Source organism: Balaenoptera ricei, chromosome 14 (genome assembly GCF_028023285.1).
Source record: "Balaenoptera ricei isolate mBalRic1 chromosome 14, mBalRic1.hap2, whole genome shotgun sequence".
NCBI lineage: Eukaryota > Metazoa > Chordata > Mammalia > Artiodactyla > Balaenopteridae > Balaenoptera > Balaenoptera ricei.
The window spans coordinates 68,598,918-68,615,581 of record NC_082652.1 but is presented as its reverse complement, the minus strand read 5'-3'; the positions used below and the strand labels follow the sequence as shown (position 1 = coordinate 68,615,581).

Genomic DNA, 16,664 nt, shown 5'->3' with positions numbered 1-16,664 from the left:
TGTATTTTTCTTTTCAGTTCTATCAGGTTTCGCTTCACATATTTTGTATCTCTTTTGTTTGGTGCATGTGAATTTAGGATTTCTTGGTGGATTAATCCTTCATCATTATATAATATTCCTCTCTGTGCTCACTTCGGCGGCACATATACTAAAATTGGAACAATACAGAGAAGATTAGCATGGCCCCTGTGCAAGGATGACACACAAATTCATGAAGTGGTCCGTATTTTTGTTAAAATGGTTGTGGTCATTCTATCTATCTCTAATAGTGTCAACAATAAAAATAAAGTTAAAAAAATATTCCTCTCTGCCTCTGGTAATTGTTTTCCCCCTGAAGTCTAATTTATCTCATATTGATATAACCATTTTTGCTTTCTTGTGATTAATGTTTACATGATATATACATTTTCATCCTTTTACGTTCAACCTGCCTATATCATTTTACTTGAAGTGAATTTCTTATTAACAGAATAGTGGGTCATGTTTTTAAATGATATTTTTATTTAATATTTATTTATTTTTAGATAAATAACAAGGATTTACTGTATAGTACAGAGAACTATATTCAATATCCGGTAATAATCTATAATGGAAAAGAATCTGAAAAAATATATATGTTTAACTGAACCATGCTGCTGTACACCTGAAACTAAGACAATATTGTAAATCAACTATACTTCAATTTAAAAAAAAAAAAGAAAGAGAAAATCGTCACCAAAAAACAGAAAGTCAGTCTTAATCATGTGCATTTCTAACTTATGTGGACTGACCAGATCAAAGATAATTTAGAATATCAATGGCCATTATGGGGAACATTTGAAATCCCCAAACTTAATTTCCTTAAAACTGAATTGGGCTACAATAGCTCAAAAACTTCCAGAACAGAGTTCAATACTTATTTCTATTGGTAGTTTGAGGCTTCCCTATGTTATCAGGAGTCTAAAATTGCCTCACTGAAAAATAAGATTTTAAGATTAATGGGGCAAACAAATTATTAAAGAAAGTTAAAATGGCTCCCAAAGCCTTAGGCTCTTCTTCTTGGCTTTTTTGTCTCAGATTCTCCTTTGGCACCATCTTGTCTCTCTCTTTGGCCCCTCATGTCCAGACTCCACCTCCACCACCATCATACTTACTCCCTTCTACACTTCCTATGCCTCTTCTATACCCTCAATTCTCCCATATTAACTTTCTCATCAAACTTTCCCTTTTCTCTAAAACCCTCCCCACTCTTTTCCTCTGAACTTGTCAGAAGCTTTCCCTTCAAAATTGAGCCTTCTGAGGGTCCAGAGGCTAAACTTTTAATTCCTTGGACCAAAGGTGAACAGTGAGCCATTGTTAAAGATTTTTTCAAAGTAACTAAAGTTTCTCACAAATTTGCTGAGGAATCAAACTTATCAACCTGGTTTCTCTGACTTATATCAGCTAGTTCATATGCTTGTCAGGGAATGCCAGGCCCAGCATTGGGTGAAAAACACAAATTGGGAAAATACTGAAAGGTCTCTAGCATTGTAAAGGGGAGACCAACCTGCTAATTTATCATATGATCAGGCTTGGGCAATAGCCAAATGACTTCGTCAAGCATAAATTGATATTTTTAGATTATTCACATTTAATGTAATTATTGATATTTTAGGGCCTCAGTATGCAATTTTATTTTTATATTTTGTTGTTGTTTGTTGTCTCTTTCATTTCTGTTTTCTTTTTCCTGATTTCTTGTGTGCTACCTAAACATTTTAAAGTATTCCACTTGGACTTATCTATAGTATTTTTCAGTTTATATTTTTCGTATTTTTTTTAGTGATATGTACATTATGTGTACATGACTTAACACAGTCTACTGGTGTCATCATTCTACCAATTCAAGTGAAATATAGAAACCTTACCACCCTTTATGTCTTTTTACCCTCCTTCTGATTATAATGTAATTGTCTTAAATATTTCCTCTACATTTAAAACCACATCAGACAGTGTTATAATTTTTGCTTCAACTGTCAAATATCATTTAGAAATTTAAGAGGAGAAATAAGTCAGTTGTATTTACCTACACTTTTGCTTAAGTGTATTTCTTCCTTCCCGATGTTCCAAGGTTTCTTCAGTTGTTTCTTTTCTTTTCTTTTTTTTCCTAAAGAACTTCTTTTAGCCACTCTTGGGGGTAGGTCTGTTGGCAACAAATTCTCTTAGTTTTCCTTCATCTGAGAATGACTTGATTTCCCCTTCATCCCTGAAGGATATTTTCACTGGATACAGTATAAGATTCTGGGTTGATAGTTCTTTTCACACTTGAAAAATGTTGTGCTACTTCTTTTTGGTCTCCATGGTTTCTGATGAGAAATCTGCTGTCATTCTAATTGTTTTCCCCATATCGATAGGTGTCGTTTCTCTAGAACTGTTTTCAAGATTTTTTTCTATGTCTTTAGCTCTCAGAAGTTTGACTATGATGTGTCCTGTGGATTTCTTTCAGTTTATTTTGTTTAAGATTCTCTCATCTTGAATCTGTAGGTTTGTATCTTTTTCCAAATTTGAGAGGTTTTCAACTATTGAGCACTTTTTCAGTCCACCCTTTTTCTCCTCTCCTTTGAGACTCCAGTGACAAGAATGTGAGACTTTTTGTTGTATTACTATAAGTCCCTGAGGCTTTGTTTGTTTGTTTGTTTCAGTCTATTTTCTGTCTTTCTCAGTTTGGATGATTTTTATTGCTCTATCTTGCAGTTCATTGATTCTTTCCTCTGTTCTCTCCATTCTGCTGTTGAACCCATCCATTGAATTTGGTATTTCAGTTAATATATTTTTCATTTCTAAAGTCTCCATTGGTTCTTTATATCTTATATTTCCTTTTTAGATTTTACATTGGTTTCAAACATGTTCATAGTTGCTTGTTGAAACATTTTTATGATGGCTGCTTTAATATCTCTGTCAGATAATTCTAACATCTCTGTCATCTTGGAGTTGGCATTTACTGACTGTTTTTTTTCATTCAGTTTAGGGTTTTCCTGGTTCTTTAAGATAAGTGATTTTTTATTGAAATGTGGACATTTTGGGTAATATGTTTTGAGACTCTAGATCTTACTTAAAACTTCCACTTTGGCTGGCTTTTTTTTTTCAACATGCTCCAGAGGGGAGTTTGGGGGCCCTGGTTTATTACTGCCAGGTGGGGTTGAAGTCCAGGTGTCCCACTCGGCCTCTACAAATTCCTTTCTGGTTAGGAGGGGTTGGAATGCCTAGTTACTGGTCCCCTTGTGACCTCCACTGACACCACAGGGGTTGAGGGTGGCCTCTTTACTGCTGAGCAGTAGTAAAAACCCTGACTCTCCGCTAGGCCTCCTCTAATACCACTCTAGCGGGGAGGGGTTAGGGTGACTCATTACTGCTGGGCGGGAGTGGGAGTCAAGGCTGTACTGGGCCTTTGCTAGCATGGATGGGAGTGGGACAACTGTTTTTTTTTTTTTTTTTTTTGGCAGTGTTTGACTGGATTAGAGAAGTTATTGTATAGAAATTTGTCTTTCTAGGCTTCCCCTTTCCTAGTCTTTTGGCTAGAAAGAACAGGCTTGGGCTTCCCTGGTGGCGCAGTGGTTGAGAATCTGCCTGCCAATGCAGGGGACACGGGTTCGAGTCCTGGTCTGGGAAGATCCCACATGCCGCGGAGCAACTAGGCCTGTGAGCCACAATTACTGAGCCTGCGCATCTGGAGCCTGTGCTCTGCAACAGGAGAGGCCGCGATAGTGAGAGGCCCGCGCACCGCGATGAAGAGTGGCCCCCACTTGCCACAACTAGAGAAAGCCCTCGCACAGAAACGAAGACCCAACACAGTCGTAAATAAATACACAAATAAATAAAAATTTAAAAAAAAAAAAGAAAGAACAGGCTTTTGTTGGGGATTTTTTTGTCTGTGCCTATTGATATTTTCAGGTTGCCAACTTCTTCAGCTCCAAATCTGGGATATATGAGGCCAAAAGAAAACCCACCATCCAGAAACTTCACCATCCTATCTTCCTCAGGTCCCAAGGTCCCTAGCTAGTTGCTTCTCTTTACCTTTCAGATTCACATGATGTTTGTTTTATGTATAATATCCAGGGTTTTTAGTTGTATTTAGGGGGAGGCATAGGGCAAAGTGTGTCTATTCCATCTTCCCAGAAGTGGAAATCCTCTCTACTTCTTTTTCTTTACTACTTTTTAGCAATATTGAGAATGTAGTACATGTATTTGGGAAAGTTTTAAACAGTACAAAAGAGATACGTGAAAAGTTCCCTTTCAAGTCCTGTGTTCTGGAGTGGCCACATGGTTCTTCTACCAGTGGCAGTCACTGTTACCAGTGCTTGTGTGTCCTTTTCAAGAGAGTCTTTGTGTGTTTGTGTGTGTGTGTGTGTGTGTGTGTGTGTGTCTTTCTATACTTGGTAGTGGCACCAACTTAAACTCCATTAACCATGGATGAGAGCAGTTATACACACTCTGGTTCAGCAGCACTGTGTATATTTAAGCATATTTGCCAACCTAATATATGAACAACTGGATTGCATTATAGTTTTAATGTGCATTTCCTGCCATGTGTGAGGATGAGCATCATTTCTGATGTATAAAATACATTTGTGTTTCCTGCTTTGTGGTCTGACAATTTAATTTCTTCCTTATTGTACATTTCTCTATTGGGTTGTTGGCATTTCTTACAGACCTGCACAGGTTTGCACATGCACATTATTTATGTAGCAAGGAAATGTGCCCTATGCCTGTCATATATGTTGCCAATATTTTGTTCCTATTTTTTCCATTTTCTTTTGACTTTATTGTATTTTATGGTATAAGATATTTAAAAAATTTTGAACTCAGATGTAGCCTTTTTAAAAATGACATTTGAATTTGGGTCATGTTTTGAAAGTTCTTCCTAGTTCAAGATTATTACAAATATTCTCCCACATTTTTCTTCTAGATCTTTTCATAGTTGCATCTTTTGTTTAGGTCCTTGATACATGTGATCCAAAATTTTTTTAGATCATTCCTGAATTGTCTCAACACAATTACTTGAAAGGTCTATCTTGTCCCCAGTGGTTTGAAATGCCACCTTGATTTATCGTGGGTCTTCTCTGTGTAGGTGCTTATCTGCTTTGTCAGCAAATTACCAATGGCAGCTGGTGGCCTGGGGAGGCTGTGCTGAGGTGATCTCGGAGCCATCTGCAAGGAAAGAAGCACTTTTGGAGAGGGATAAGGAGCAAGGGTGGCTGATTCTCCCCACATTGGACTGCTCTGTTTTGGTCTCATGAAAATGGGCTGAGCCTGTTTCAGGGACGTTTTCCAGCCATCTTGCCCCCTGATGGTAAGAGGCCCCTCTGTCTGCTCCTCTTGTAAATCACAGGTCCTGCTCTTCTCTTAAATATCTCCTACATCCACCCCTCATCCCTATTCCCCTCTTCTGTCCTTGACACCTCTTCACTTCAGGCCTTTACTATTATGGCCTAGTTTTTGAGTACCCTCCTAAACGTTTGTTTTAGTTATCTCTTGCTACCAAGCAAATCAACACAAATTTAGTTGCTTGAAACAACACACATTTATTATCTCATAGACTTATTATTGCTGTGGACCACGAGTCCTGGCACATCTTAGCTAAGTCCTGGCCTTCAGGGCTCTCATGAAGCTGCAATCAAGGTGTCATCCAGGGCTGGGGTCTCATCAGGAGGCTCAGTTGGGGAAGGATCCATTTCCTTTTTCATGTGGTTGTTGTGGCTGTGGGATTCATGGAAGCTTGCTTCATCAAAGCCAGAAAGGGAGAAAGAGTGTCTCTAGTGCCCGGTTACTATCAAAATGGAGCAAAATAATGTAATGTGATTGCAGGAATGACATCCCATCATCTTTGCCATATTGTACTGGTTAGAAGTCACACCACATTCAAAGGTATGATCACCCGGAGGCAGGTCTTGTGGGATGCCCTTGGAATCTGTCCTCCACATGGGTTTCTACTCTAGTCCACACTTCACTGTGGAGCCAGATTAATTTTCTTAAAGCACATCCCTGACCTTACTAGTCTTCTACTCAAAAGTCTGCATTAGTTAAAATTCATACAAAATGTTCTTATATTAGCATTTAAGGCTTTCTCCAGGAGCTGTCTGGCAGTTATCTGTCAAAATTGCCAGTGCACAAAGCCTTTGACCCAGACTATATCCCAGATCTCTACTCCCACACAAGTGAAATAATGAATGCACAAATGTAAGCACTGCAGAATTGTTTGAAATAACAAAAGATTGGAAACAACCCAAATGGGAGGGGCTGGTTGAATACATTACTGTACATCCAATCAGTGGAATACTACACAGCCACAAGATGGACGAGGCAGCTCTTTATAAATTCATGTAGAGTGATCTACACCAGTGATTCTCAGAGTGTGGTTCCTTGACCAGCAGTATCACCTGAGAACTTGTTGGAAAGAAACAAAGAAGAACTACAAAAACAACCCCCAAATAATTTACAAAATGTCAATAAGCACATACATGTCAACAGTTACTTTAAATGTAAATGGAGTAAATGCCCCAATCAAAACACAAAGTGACTGAATGGATACAAAAACAAGACCCCTACATATGCTGGGAAAGTGACTTTTCACTGTATATCCTTTTGTACCTTTTGAATTTGAACCACTTAATGTATTACTTATGTAAAATATTAAAATACAAAAGCCCCATCCGTCAGACCTCATTAGCTTTCTCTCTCACCTCTCACATGGCCTGTTCACACCACTCAGACTTGCCTCTTCACTATCCCTTGGGTTAGGGTCGCATTTCCTGGCCATGGCCCATCGCTTACGTACGTGCCCCCAACTGGAATTCCCTTTACTCTTCTCTGTATAATTAAAGCCAACTCAAAGGTCAGGCCCAGATGCCGCCTCCTTTGGGGATTTGCCTGACCCCCGCCCTGCAGGCAGGATTAACTGGCACTTCTCCTCAGCTTCCCCAGCCTGTGCCTTTCTTCTGCCCATTGCCTGGCTGTCTTCTTTAATAGAATGGCGGCTCTCTGCAGGCAGGGACTCGGCCTCACACATCATTGTGACCTCAGCACCCAGCATAGCCTGCAAGTTGACACCTAAGAATCTTTTAGTGAATAACTGAGTGAGCAAGTGAATGATGGACACAGAGATGGGGACATAGGGACACAGGGTGAGCTGGAGAGTGAACAGACCTAAGAGTGGGAATTGTCAGAGAGGAGAAGAATGAATCTGGGCAGGAAAGATGGGGAGAGGTTGCGGGGAGAATCTGCTGGTGGCTGGGCTTTCTACCGGCTTAGGTTGGGGGATGAGCCATCATCAGTGCCCTGGGGGGTGGGGTGGGGAGGACACCTTGACCTGGGGGCCCATGAGATTCATTTCGTTTTATTGGAGGGGGGAGTTCTTTTAAAAATGCAGATGAGCTTTGGAGGGGCAGTGATTGAGGGGTAGAATGTGTGCCTTAAAACGACCTCACACAGACTGGCAGAAGGGCAGGCTGCCCTCCCAAGGGGGTTATTTTGATTACAGCCAAGTCGAGGTGAAGTTATTTTTTAATATTAAAAAGAATATGCCCCCCCATGGCCACTCTGTCCCTAACCTCCCTCCATCTCGGGAAAGCATCTGACATTTCCTGCACATTTTAACTTTCTAACCAAATAATGAAATAATCATATTGGCTCCTCAGTCACAGGATTCATTTTCTCTCATTCCTGGGCTTCAAAATTCATCTCATATTTTAATCTGTTTTGAGCTCTTTTCAATTGCCTTGGAGATAGAGCCAAAGGTTCCTTGAACTCCTATTGCCTGCCGTTGTTTGGTTTTGCTTCCTGTGGGGTATTCTCTTTAATAACACGGTCTGTCCTGCAGCAGCGGCAGGAATTCTAGGGCGGTTGGGGCTGGGCCTCACACTTCGTGGCTTCCTGACAGTAAATTAATGCCCACATTCCGACTCTGGGCATTCTCATTTTCTGCCTTCCTCTTGAATGGTACCCTCCCTTCTCAATTGTATTAATGTTTAAAAGCCCAGCCTCCCATAGAAATTCTCTCCCAACTACTCTAGGCCGCATGATCCTTCCCTCCTCTGAGCATCAAGTAAACACACAAAACACAACGGCAATAACAACCAGCATTTCGGAGCCTAAATATCTTTCAGGCACATTCTGAGCACTGTTATGGGTTAATTCATTTGATTCCACACTCTCCTCTAAGGTAGTATTAGTTTTAGTGTCCCCATTATTTTGATGAGTAGACTGAGGTAAAGAGAGAGTCCATAACTTGTCCAGGCGCTGCAACACACCTAAGGTCAGTTTCATGCAGTTGAACTCTTGGTTTTCCTGTTTCATGTGTGCACGTCATAGCTTCCCAACCAGACAGCAGGCCCTCAGGGTGGGCGCTGCACCCTTCTAGGTGCTGTGCGAGGTGGTGTCTTTGTAAATACTTGTTGGTTGTTTGAGCTCCTTGTCTCATGAAAGACCAGAGAGGGCGCTGGTTTGGAGCAGGAGGCAGGGCGCCGTCTGTACATTTCTTAGAGCCATTTGGGGTGGTAGGTGGAGTTGCTTGAGAACTTACCCACGCTTCTTGTTTGGGGTAGGGAGTGGCAAAAGGACATGGTGTGGTGCAGGTGGCAAGGCTTCTCCTTGGGGGCATGAAACCATGTGTGCTGTAGCATTGTTGGAGAGAGTTGGGTGCCCATCAAGGAGCACGCTGTGACTCTGGGGAGAGACGAGCTCACTGCCAAGGGTCCCCCTTATGAAAATGAGAAGGGCCCCTATGTGGGAAGTCCTTGGCAGTGGGGAGGGACCAGAGTCAGCTCTCTGTCCCAGGGGTTCCTCTCTGGCACTGGGGTCTGGTCCTTCAGTTGGGTTGTCTTTGTTCCGTAAAGATGACAACCCAGGCAGGCATTTCACCTCTTCAAGTCTCAATTATCTCATCTGTAAAAGGGGGAGAAATACCCAAACCTGCCTTCCTTGTGGCAGAGCATTGGGAAGGGCAACTGAGAGTGTACGCATCAGGAACAAAAGCTTCGTGGCAGGTAGGACTGGAATTACATCATTGGAGACAATTTCTCTCTGGGTCTCTCTTCCTGACATACTGTCTGATGGACCTGTATGTTTGTCCAGACTTGTTAAATCTGTGTAGCTTCGGCTTCTCCCTTTCTGTCCGTGGCACCTCGCATGAGCCCTTCTGGGGCTGTCTTTTCCTCCACATCAGGGTTCTGAGAACTGTCTGTGCAGTTGAATCCCCTGGATGCTCCTGATGCCCGAGCCTTACCCCCAGAGGTTCTGACCCCCTGGTCTTGGGTGCATCCTGGGCTTGGTATTTCTTAAAGGCTTCCCAAAGATTCCAGTGTGCCCCTGCATTGAGACCTACGCTCCACAGCATGCGGAGGCACAGGGCATGAATGGAGAGGAGAGAGGAGAGAGGGTCTATCAGAATCTCAATGTTCCTAGTAAAAATTTTTGAAAATCATGTTTGTTAGATGCTATGTTTTAGGCCTGATACTGAATGTATTTTGCAAGGTCAAATAAAATTGAGTACATTAAATTTTTATATTTAGCAAAAGACTGTACAGGTGAGTTAGCATGAATCCCCTCTGGGATCTGAGGGTTGAGACCCTGGAGGAGCTGGGAAGCAGGGAGCAGCAGCAGACCTGGATCTGGGAAGCCTGGTTACCAAGGCTGACTCCATCACTCACTTGCGAATATTCACACCTATCTCACAGAATCATTGTGAGGGGCAACGAGATCACTCATGAAACCTTTTTGAGAAACCAGTATTTCTGTAGAAATAAAAATATTGCATAAAAGCAATTGTGTTTTGTATTCTGTCGACTGTGACTCTCTGGACATCATTCTTTAGGAGTTCTGCCTGACACGGGGAGACCAGATGTCCCAAATTCCCGGTCTCCCGCGCAGGTTTACCCCACCATGTGCATTCCAGACCTCATCCACTCCTGGCACCGCTGACCAGCCCTTCCCCTCCCCAGCTGCCGTCTTCAAATTCCATCGCCCTCCACTGGCTTCTTCCCCTCCGGACAGAAACATATCCCTCTCTCCCACAGTAAAAAGAAAATACACCTGTGACCCTTGGGCCCCCTCTTCCTTCCACCTTTGCCTTACAACTAGGTTTCTGGGACATGTAACTCATGTGGAGACTCCCCTTTCATCACTCCCTTCTCCCTCTGTTCTGGCAGAGGCCACCCATTTCCCATGGCCGCCAGCTACTCCATCCTTTTCTACCTGAGGTCTCTGCCGTAGGTGCCCTGTGGACCACTCCCTTCATGACACACTCCCCTTCCTCTGGCTCCCTCACCTCCTCCCTTCCCCTCTCACCCTCACCCTCAACTTTGCCTGATCACCTAACCTTAGGGATTCCATTTCCTAAATATTTCTCATACCTGTAGACTCCCTTCAGTGCCCACCACCCCTACCTTGGTTCAGCCCCTCTCTCACCTGGACTACCTCTCACCTGGCCTATTGGTCCAGCCTCTTAAGGTGTCCTGACCTCCCTCCCTGGCTGCCTCTGCCCTCCAGGGTCAAGTTTAATACAAAGCCCTTTGTGATGTGGACCTTGCCTACATCTCCAGATGCATCTCTTCCAACTCTTCCTTTCACATTTGCATTCATTCCCCAAATCTGTCCTGGTGCGTCATGGCTCTGGGGTTTTACATGTCTTGTAACATCCCCGTAAAACCTTCCCTGCCCACCACTGCCCGAACCTCATGCTGGAAAAATGTTCATCTTATAAATCCCAGCTCAACTGTCAGATCCCTCAAGGAGCCTCCCCTGGTTCCTCTGTTCCATCCCCCAGTGGGCTTAGTCTCACCTTGCCTTGCTCTGGGCCCTCCGCTGCTCAGTCATGCTGCTTTCAGAGCTCTCCTCACGCTGCATTATGCATGTAGCAAGTGCTTCCCCAGACCTGGAAGCTCCTTGAGAGAAGGGTTCATGGCTGGCGCGCTCTCTTTCAAGTTCTTGCTCTCAGGTATGCAGAGCCCGGTGCAGAGTTAGTGCTCAACAAATGTTTGTAGGATTGAATTGAGTTGATTGATCTGCAAAGAACAACTCGGAGTATCTTGACAGGTCATAATGACTTCTGAACACTCAAGAAATGCCATTGTCCCTGTATTCCAATGCTTGGAAAAGTAGTTATCCTCATATGGGATCGATTGCTGATTCACAGTTAGCAAGGATCTTGGCTTTTCGACCCTCCTCCATGTTCTGATCTCTTCAGACAGCAGGGAGCTTCCTCCATGAAGGCCCCATTCACAAACAGTTCTAGGTACACGCACATCGTAGGATGCTGTGACTGGGCCTGTGGAAGCAGCCAGAGCACTCGAGCTCTGAGCCAGGGAGAAACGTCAGTGTCCTGTATGTTTTTCTGGATTCTTTTTCCTGCAACTACATCCCCCTGATGATAAGCCCCTCCAGAAGGGCAGTGGTCACTCCCACCGCCCTACTCCCACCATCCACCTCAACACAGATGTTTTCTTGCTCCTGTTTTGTACCACCCATGGCTTCCTTTCCAAGGTCTCTCCCACCCTTCCCTCTTGGGGAAAAAGGGAAAGGATGGTTTGTTAAAGTCACAAAGCATCTTTGCAGAACTGATGTCACCAGCTTTTGATGGGTTTCAAGGGGCTGTACTTGCAGGGCAGGCCTTCTCTGGCCTCCTTTTATATCTTTGAACTCTTGTTAAACTCATTCTTGAAATTTTCCTTTGTACATTCTGCCTGGGTCACTCTCACAGTGGTATCTAGTGTCCCATCATGTTGCCATCACTATAAAACCTTTAACTGCCTGTTATACCTAAAAATGTGTTATGTTATATAGTGGAATGTTGTTATATATATTATAAGATTGTAATATTATATGTTGTAATAATGTCTGTCCCCTGTCATTTTCTTTGAAATTCACGTTTTGATCGTCTTCATAGTTTCCTCTTTCTAAACCTGCTCTGAAAGCTTTCCTTTATCCTGGAGTGAAAATGACAGATACCAGGAGAAAGCTTGGCTTCTCACAGTGGAGGGAAAGGGAGGAAGCTCGGGTGCAGGAATATCAGGCATCAGCCCTGGGGAGCTGTGGGTGTGCGTCTGCGGGTGGGGTGGTCATCAGCTTTCTGTCTTCTGGCCCTGAGCAGCATTGTCCTTCCTGTACCCTTAGTTGTGGGGCAGGGTCACGAGACGAGGTCTGGCCAGTAGGGTGTGGATGGCGTGTGATGGGTTTCGCCTACAGGTTGGAGCATTTAGTTACCTGCGCAAGGCCCTCCAGAGCTGGCAGGACAGTCGGCCACTTTCGAGACCATGGCTCCTGCAGCAGTCTGGAACCCCGAGTGACTGCGACAAGCCCAGTCTGCGGTGGCTGGTTGTTACCGCAGCATGACCTGGCCTGGCCAGACTGGCCGGGAAATTGGTTCTATGCCTAGAACAGTTGTGCTTTGTGACAACAATGTAAACTGTGTGCCGTTTGCTTGGGGCACATATGAAAGTGAAAAGAGCGGAGTGTAGATGCTCATGAACCACGAGCCTGAGATACACTTCTGCTGTCTCAGGCCACAGAGAGGTCGGGGTTGTCTGTACTGCTGGAGTCTCTGACTGATGCGGGCAGGTGGGGAGGGCCAGAGCAGGATTGGGTGGGGCAACATGTGAGTACCAGTGAGACCTGCCTGGAGCCCCGCCAGCTGTGATCTTGGCAGGCAGTCACCTCTGTGCCGTGGGGGAAGGCCAGTCCTGTGTCCCGCAGCCCCGGGGGCACCCATGGGGATTCCCTGGACCCTGTGACCCAGAGACCGAGCAGGCTTGTTTTCTCCTTGGAGCTCTTCTTTGTCTCTGTTTCGTTGTCACCCTTTCTCTGTGACAGCGTCAGGGCTCTGGAGAGGCAGAGGTGAGAATGTGTGAGCTCTGTGTCCCGTTTCCCAGCTGTGGGGCGTTGGCTCTGAGCAGAATCCACAAGACAGTGAAGTTTGTCCCTCTGACCCCACTGCCCCAGCCTCTACCCCTCGTCGCCCCGACCTCCTCTCCGGGCAGCTCTCTACCTGTTCTGCAGGTGGCTGTTTGCTTCCCCCCAGAATGTGTACGTTCTCTAGCCCTCCTGGGACAGGTCTGCCAGTGTGTTTCAAGGTGGCATTCTGGTGATCTGGTAGATTAATCTCAGCGCATCTGCTAAGGAGGAATGCAGGCTGCCTGGGGTGTCGTTCACTCCTCAAATGGTTACTGAAGCTCCCCCGTGCCCAGCTCTGAGCACAGTCCTAAAGGGTGGGGGGCGGGGAAAGGGCGGAGAGGGGGGACTCATGACTGTGGCTGGGCCCTGCCTCTAGACCCTTGCAGTTCAACGGGGGAGGGCAGGGCTAAGCCGGTGGAGGGTTTAGAAGTGTGGTGCAGGGTAATGTGTGTTAGGAGCTCCGGGTGGGATCCAGGCCATGAGTAGGGGACAAGGGGATGGCGCGAGTGCTCTGTGGTCTGGGATAGTCAGGGAATGCCAAGTCACTGTCCTGGGGCCTCAGTTTCCCCATCTGTCAAGTAAGGAAGGTGGGTGTGTGCATTGCTGTTTAGATTGCCTGATGATAAGAATTTCCAGGGAAGCCTGTTCAGCTCCAGGACTCCCAGGCCCCTCCTAGAGATTCAGAGTCTGTGGGTCTGGAGTCGGGCTGGGAACGTGGCTCTTTATTTCTTGTCTGACCTCCCCTGCCACCCCCAGTTCCGCCCCGGGAGCTGGGATGCTGGGGGCTTAGGGGGCAGGCTGTGAAGGGTACGGGGGACTTTGAGGGGGCCTTCGAGATGCCTAGCTCCACGTTGGAAAGGCACTTACCACAGCTGGGGCAGGTCACTCGGTAGGGAGATGAGGACACGGTTGAACTCTAGCTGGTTGCTGAGTGATTAGTGGAACCCAGGAGGGTTTGTTGACCAGGATGCCCTTTGGAGGAGAGCTGGAGGCAGCCCGAGTGCTCGGCGCTGTTTGCGTTCGGCCTCGACCTGATAATGCTTCAGGCTGCTGGGAAGGCTTTCTGAGCGAATTGACTCTGTGATTCTTTAGGCCAAACGTGGGAGGTAGGTCCCCATAGGAGACCAATGAAATGGGCGGCCCAGATTGGGCCAGCTCCTGTCCTAGGTGGAAAATGCTGCTAATAATTCAGCAAACCCAGCAGGGTGCACTGAGGACCCTGTACCTCGGTGGTTCTCAAACTTCCTGTGCCTCAGAATTGCCTGGCGGGCTTGCTAAATAGGGTGCTGAGCCCCACCCCCAGAGTGTCTGATTGCGGGGAGGGGCGGGCAGAAAATTTGCATTTCTAGCATGTTGCCAGGTGCTGGCTGTTGCTCCTGGGACCACGCTTTGAAAGCCACTGCCAAATTCTCAACCCACTAGCGTAGGGGTGTGGGTGATATCTACAGACTCAGGACCCAGTCACTCCCCCCAGGCCACTTATACTCCAACTGGGGACCTATTTGCACCCACCCATATCAAGGGAATACGAGGTAGTGAGTGTCAAGAGTACTGGAGTGATCCCAAGATGATGGGCACCGGGGAGGCTGCAGAGGGGTGTGCAGTCAGGGGAGAGGCCTCCTGTGGCTGAGAGGCCCTGAGGGTGGACAGACCTGGAACACTGTGCTGTGCACCACACACCTATGACTTAGGAAGGGAGTGGCGCCCCCTGGAGTTGTGCAGTGCGGTTGCTCTAGCAAATGAGAGGGTCCTTGCAGCTGGGCCAGTGTGTAGGGGCACAGACTGGGAAGCCCAGAGTAGGCCCGGGGCCCAGTATAGAAGCCAGGGGCTGAGTGGATTCCTACCAGGGGCAGGAAGAAGAGAAGGCTTTATAGGAGCCGGCCCGTGGAAGGTCTGAAATGCTCGGGTGAGGAGTTCAGACTTTATTCCATGGTGAACTGGGAACAGATCAACAGTAGTTTGGCTCCCCAAAGCAGACATCTGGAAATTGACTCTTAAATTTTGAAAAACAGATTTTCAGTAGTAGCTCATGGCCGATCCGTGTGACATGATTTCAAGGCTGAATCTCAGAGCCTTCTCTGTCATCTCCTCCCCCCACCACTAACCCCGCACACTGTTTCTTCCTCACAGTCCTTGAAATTTCACCGTTAGAGATTATATCCCTTTGTTCAAAATATTACCCTCTCCAAGAGGCTCGTCTCATGAACCAGGAATGCCCAAGAAGGAAAGTAACTAACATTAGCATGCTAAGCTAGGTCACCTTAGAGGAAGTTGACATGGCAGTCTTCTTCTCCAAGAGCCAATGGCAGGGGACATAGGACAGGTAAGCTTTGACAAATGTGGAAGCAGAGGTAGGGTACAAAGGCCAGGTGCAGTCAGAGAGGAGGCATGAGGCACAGGGGGTTTAGGGAAAGTGTTCCGAGGCTTTCCCTAGAGAATGTCAATAGGAATGATCTCTGGGTGCTGTGAGGTGGGGGCCCTGGAAGCTGATAGCATCGGAAGTTATCCGTGTGCTTGGTAGACTCACAGTAGCTCAGTCCAATTTCTTTGGTCCCCCATCTCCACTCCTTTATGTGGAACACTGAGGGGAGTGTACAGCTATCAGTACATTTCAGACCCAACCCTGACACAGCAGCCTCCTCCTCTCCTGTTTAACTAGCCAGAATGGCTGACATTGGTTCTAGATTTGCAGTCAGGAAGCAGGAAATAGCCGTGTTTCTCAAGTCATGTTCCCAAGTCCATTAGATACCTATGCTCTGAAATCCGGGTGTGAAGAGAAACTTTACTAATTGTATTTGGGGATGACGAGCTGATGAGGAGGTCTCAGGTGAGTCCTTTTGCCAGGTGATTAATTACCTCTTTATTTTCCTGTTCTAAAGTCAAGCTTTTCCATATAAGATGGTCTGTAACTGGGAACAGGGTATACCGTGCATATAAAGCTCCAACAAGAACCTGTCATGAGCAAAGTCAGTAATTGTGTTCATGTTGAGATTGATTATGGCAGCCTAACACGACTGTAGAAAGTTAACATTTTTGCCCACAGGTGTGAATTACACAGGTGTATTCCTAGGCAATCCCACCCTCAGACACTGCTTTTATAGAATGCCTATATCTGAGAAACTGAGTCTGATTTCTGTTACCAATATTGAGTTGTTCCACACAATTCTCTGAAGGAAGGAAATTGGAAGGCCCAGGAGGTGGCTTGGAGTGCAGATGAAGCCTTTTTTGGGGGGAGGGAGGGGAACACAAGAGGCCAGCACTGTGCCTTCATCTCTATCTCTCCCACCCATGCTGTGATGGAAAATGTGGGGATGGCCTTTGGGCCCGACCACTTCCAGGCTGCGTGATGACTGTGGGCAGGTCATGCAACCATTCTGCTCCTCGTTGATACTAATGTTGACCTGAAGTCATCATGAGATAACTGAGAAGATGTACACGGCGTGCCCAGGACCTGGTAGGTGCCCTCTCTGTGCAGCCAGCTCTGTCCTGCTCCCTGTGTTGTCATAAAGGCCCATGGCCCAGCCCTTCGAGAAAGGCCCTGAGTGCATTTCCTGGAAGTGCCTAGATTAGAGTCGTTAAGTGATTTTAACATCAAAGATACACGGAATTGGAGGAAATTGGGGGACAGGGACTCTTCTACAGCCCCGCAGAGGGTCAGAGGCTGAGCCCAGCCTGCAGCCTGCCTACCTCCCCAACACTGCTGGTTACAACGAGCCTGGGGAAGCACATTTATCAGTCAACACAGCTGGGGAAAGCGACAGGATTAA

The 16,664-nt window shown here is 46.1% G+C and overlaps 1 protein-coding gene and 1 non-coding gene across 3 annotated transcripts in view; both read left to right on the top strand.

The window, feature by feature from the left end:
* The window catches only part of ZBTB7C (zinc finger and BTB domain containing 7C), a 373,879-nt gene that overhangs the window by 43,077 nt on the left and 314,138 nt on the right, over nucleotides 1–16,664 (top strand). The window lies entirely within an intron of this gene.
* LOC132348285 (U6 spliceosomal RNA) lies at nucleotides 125–231 on the top strand. The gene has a single exon (XR_009497414.1). It is a non-coding gene; the product is annotated as a U6 spliceosomal RNA (small nuclear RNA).